Source organism: Aedes aegypti, chromosome 3 (assembly GCF_002204515.2).
Source record: "Aedes aegypti strain LVP_AGWG chromosome 3, AaegL5.0 Primary Assembly, whole genome shotgun sequence".
Taxonomy (NCBI): domain Eukaryota; kingdom Metazoa; phylum Arthropoda; class Insecta; order Diptera; family Culicidae; genus Aedes; species Aedes aegypti.
Window position 1 is genome coordinate 290,234,962 of NC_035109.1, and position 4,512 is coordinate 290,239,473.

Consider the following 4,512-nt stretch of genomic DNA (forward strand, 5'->3'; position numbering starts at 1 on the left):
TTCTTGGGTTGTGCACAACGATCAGATAAACTTATGTTGGTCAAAATCATATTCACTTCTCGTTGGTTATTATCTACTATAAACAAATCAATTGCAGTTTGCTAACACACAACTATATTCAGGTATTCAACTTTTTAAAATGTGAAATCATTGAAAAACACCTAGAAATATCGTGATCACGTTCACTTGAATTTTGACGGTTTCTCATGCTCCGTCCTTCGAATGTGCGGTGTTGACGGCGCCGAGCTCTACCCCAAGCTCAGCAATGAGAGTGAGAAGTGGGTATTTGAGGAGGAAATATTCACGCGTATTTCGCGCAGCCGTGCGATAGAAATAAAAACAAAAATAGGAATCGATGCAAATCAAAACAAAAACAAAAATTTGCATTCTTTAGTTACTGGCTGTTCAGTGAATTTGGAAATTTGAATCAAAAACGTTAAAATCGTAGCATCTGCAGCATAAATTCGCTAGTGTAAGTTTAAATTAGTGGCGGAGAGCTTACACACGTAAAGTAGTAAGTTTGAATACTTAAAATATCATTAAATGTTATAAATCAACCAACTTGATTCACGCAGGCTGCACTACACGATTGTTAGATTTGTAGAAGAAGGAGGCAAAGGTGATCATTCGAAAGATAATTGGGAAATCCCAGATCAAAAAGATCGTGAGTAAAGTAAAATAAATATGAATATTTCATTTGGATTTGATTAGTATTCAATCAGTATTAGTATTCAATCATATCTATAGGATTATCGCAGGAAGTGATCGCGGTTGTATAGAGAATATCGCAAGAGGAGAAGAAAACTATTTCTTGTAAGTTTGTTATAATTTATTAAGAACCAAAAAATAACTCAATATACTTTTCCAGTCTGAGCGTAAAACGACTGCTACAAAAAGGAAGTTTTCATCTCGATCGATTCCGAACATTCTCAAAAATAAATATCGGACGTAACCTCAAAAGCGATGTCGGATGTTGGAGAGATGATGATCACGGCCTGCAGCGCCTGCGGAACGACTTTCGAAGTGGACGAACGGATGATTGGGTGCGACAACTGCGACCGCTGGTTCCATACGCGGTGTGTTGGCGTTACGGCGGCAGCGGAGAAGGAGTGCAAATGGTTCTGTCCGGCCACCGAGTGTCAGCAGCAGTACAGTGAGTACTTAAAGAAAGTAGAGAAGCAGGAAAGGAAGAAGAAGAATAAGACAAATAAAGCGTTAGGGGTTGATTCCGATAGGTCCAGTATTAAGTCAGCTAGGTCAGTCAGCAATCCCGGTTCCGAGTTGGAAAAGCGCTTGAAAGAGTTAGAAGAGGAACAGCAAGCGAAAGAAAGGGAAATAGAGATTGAAATGATCCTGTTAGAGAAGCGAATGGAGATGGAAAGGGCTTTGAAGGAGAAAAGGATGAGGTTGGAGAACGCCATCAGGGCAAAACAGCGAGAAGATGAGAGAGAGCTTCTGGAAAAGGCTTTGTCGGATGAGAAGAACCACATGGCGGAGTTGAAGAAGATGCGTGACTCGTTTGAAGCGAAAATGAGTAGTGTGCAGAAAGAAATGAATCAGCTACAAATGAAGGGAAAAGGAAGTCAGAAGAAGGAAAAGGTTTTGAGAACGCCTCTCAGGAACCCGAGCAAAACGGTGCCGAGGCAGCTGAAGAATAAGAAAAGGAAAGAGAAGCTGGCGCAGTATCGTTGCGAGGAAGAATTGGACGATAGTGAGGGAGACTCCGAGGACGAAGAAGAAGAAGAAGACTCCAACTCGGAGGAAGAAGAATCAGAAGAAAAAAGTGAAGAAGATAGTTCGGAGGAAGAAGAAGAAGAGCAGATGAAGAAAAGCAAGAACGCGAAGAAAGAGGTCGCAAACGGGCTGGGGCGGCAGCGCAGCGTGCCGAAAAAGATGCAGATGGCAGCGAGGAATGGAGTAACGAAGAAGTTACCGGTATTCACCGGCAGACCGGAGGAGTGGCCGCTGTTTATCGGTTCGTACGAGGCATCCACTGAGGCGTGCGGATTTACGGACATCGAAAATTTAGTGCGTCTTCAGGAAAGCTTGAAAGGACAAGCGTTGGAAAGCGTTCGAGGGCAGCTACTATTTCCGAAATGCGTTCCGAAAGTGATTAGCAAACTTCGGCAGCTATATGGACGTCCAGAGCAACTGGAGAAAGTGCACCAGCTAGAGCCGCCGAAAGCAGACAAGTTGGCGACCTTCATTCCTTAGGGACAGCGGTTGAGCAGCTCTGCGAGCACTTGGAGGCAGCAGGTTTAAAGCAACATCTAGTGAATCCATTGTTGTTACAGGACCTCGTAGATAAGCTGCCGTCTAGCGATAAGCGCGAATGGGTACGATATAAGAAGAGAAAAAGGACAGTTACGCTTCGTACATTCACCAATTTTTTGTCAGGTATCGTTGCCGAAGCCTGCGAAGCTAACGTGTCCATCGAGTTTAAACCGGAAGGGAATTCAGGTAGCTCCGGTTTCGAGAAAGGGAGGTTTCAGGAGCGAGGTGCAGTTTACAACCACAGCGCAACAGAGGCAGTCATAAATGAGCCGGCAACAATGATGTCCAGCAAGAATGCGTGCAAAGTGTGCAAGCGCACGGACCATCGCCTGAGATTTTGCCAGGATTTCAGGAGCATGACACCGGTAGATCGCGTGAACTTCGTGCGAAAATGGAAGCTGTGCGGCATGTGCCTAAATGATCCCGGCAATGCAGAGTGCAACTTCAGAATGCGTTGTACGATAGGCGGGTGCATGGAAAGGCATAATCCTTTGCTGCACGTCGGATCCGGATTAGTCGTGATGAACGCTCACATCCGATTGGAGAGCAATATTAAATACCGAATGATTCCAGTAAACCTGTCGTTTCGTGACAAATCCGTAACCACGTTAGCGTTTTTAGACGAGGGAGCATCGGTCACAATGATCGAGAAGGAACTGGCTGATGAGTTGGAAGCTGAGGGCATTCCGCAGAAGCTCGAAATCAGGTGGACTGGAGATGTTGCCCGTGTCGAGGAGGACTCGAAGCGAATAAGTCTGAAGATATCGGGACTGGGAGGAGCGCATCAGCTGCTGATGAATGAGGTGTGCACCGTTGGAGAGTTGGCGTTGCCTGAGCAATCGCTAGATGCTCACGAGATGGCAGAGCGATACGACCACCTTCGGGACATACCGGTTACATCGTATAATAAAGGCCGCCCAAGGATTCTTATCGGATTGAATAATCTTCAAACGATGGCGCCAATCGATGCCAAATCACCGTTGGGATGGACAATATACGGTCCGAGTAATATAGTTGAATCGTCCAATGCTCTGTTGTTGGTTAGTTTGGGCAAGATAGCCGGACTTTCATTAATGAAGCATATGCGAAGTAGTAGTGTTCTGGCGAAAGGTAGTCAACCGATATAAGAGGAAAAAGTGACTGGTAGGTAATTCCGGAGTAACCGGTGAACGGCTACCGGAGTTACGGGCTGGGGAGTGTTGACGGCGCCGAGCTCTACCCCAAGCTCAGCAATGAGAGTGAGAAGTGGGTATTTGAGGAGGAAATATTCACGCGTATTTCGCGCAGCCGTGCGATAGAAATAAAAACAAAAATAGGAATCGATGCAAATCAAAACAAAAACAAAAATTTGCATTCTTTAGTTACTGGCTGTTCAGTGAATTTGGAAATTTGAATCAAAAACGTCAAAATCGTGGCATCTGCAGCATAAATTCGCTAGTGTAAGTTTAAATTAGTGGCGGAGAGCTCACACACGTAAACTAGTTAGTTTGAATACTTAAAATATCATTAAATGTTATAAATCAACCAACTTGATTCACGCAGGCTGCACTACACGATTGTTAGATTTGTAGAAGAAGGAGGCAAAGGTGATCATTCGAAAGATAATTGGGAAATCCCAGATCAAAAAGATCGTGAGTAAAGTAAAATAAATATGAATATTTCATTTGGATTTGATTAGTATTCAATCAGTATTAGTATTCAATCATATCTATAGGATTATCGCAGGAAGTGATCGCGGTTGTATAGAGAATATCGCAAGAGGAGAAGAAAACTATTTCTTGTAAGTTTGTTATAATTTATTAAGAACCAAAAAATAACTCAATATACTTTTCCAGTCTGAGCGTAAAACGACTGCTACAAAAAGGAAGTTTTCATCTCGATCGATTCCGAACATGCGGGTTTCCAGTGACAGTTGGTGACAGGTTCCCTTGACTTTTGGGAGCTCGCAATCTAAGACAGCTGTCTCCTCTATCTCAGATCGATGCCACCCTTCTTCAATATGTTTGAGAAGAAGATAGCGACATTTAACGATTTCAGGCAAAATACGGCAATCTGCTTTCTTTGCAATAAAGGAAGTAGGGTAACTGGAGTTCAAGTTCTCCTGCCTTAATCCATTAAATTCGAAAATACTGACCACGATTTGCGGCACCCTTTGTTTTCTCATTTGAATCGAAGTGCTTGGTTTACAGGCTACTTCGATTTGTTGCTTGGAAAATTTATCTAAGGCATCGAATGGAT

At 43.5% G+C, this 4,512-nt stretch overlaps 2 long non-coding RNA genes across 7 annotated transcripts; both read left to right on the forward strand.

Moving 5' to 3' along the window:
• Positions 1-260: 260 nt before the first annotated feature.
• Positions 261-903, forward strand: LOC110679540. Of its 4 annotated transcripts, none has more exons than XR_002502570.1 (4): positions 261-514; positions 576-664; positions 723-813; positions 869-903. It is a non-coding gene; the product is annotated as an uncharacterized LOC110679540 (long non-coding RNA). The 4 variants fall into 4 exon arrangements; XR_002502572.1 differs by having other exon boundaries at positions 266-514; positions 748-813; XR_002502569.1 differs by lacking the exon at positions 869-903 and having other exon boundaries at positions 263-514; positions 723-859.
• Positions 904-3,493: 2,590 nt separating this feature from the next.
• LOC110679420 lies at positions 3,494-4,144 on the forward strand. 3 transcript variants are annotated; one of them, XR_002502473.1, is made up of 3 exons: positions 3,494-3,905; positions 3,964-4,054; positions 4,110-4,144. It is a non-coding gene; the product is annotated as an uncharacterized LOC110679420 (long non-coding RNA). The 3 variants fall into 3 exon arrangements; XR_002502475.1 differs by having other exon boundaries at positions 3,989-4,054; XR_002502474.1 differs by lacking the exon at positions 4,110-4,144 and having other exon boundaries at positions 3,494-3,713; positions 3,817-3,905; positions 3,964-4,100.
• Positions 4,145-4,512: the final 368 nt, after the last annotated feature.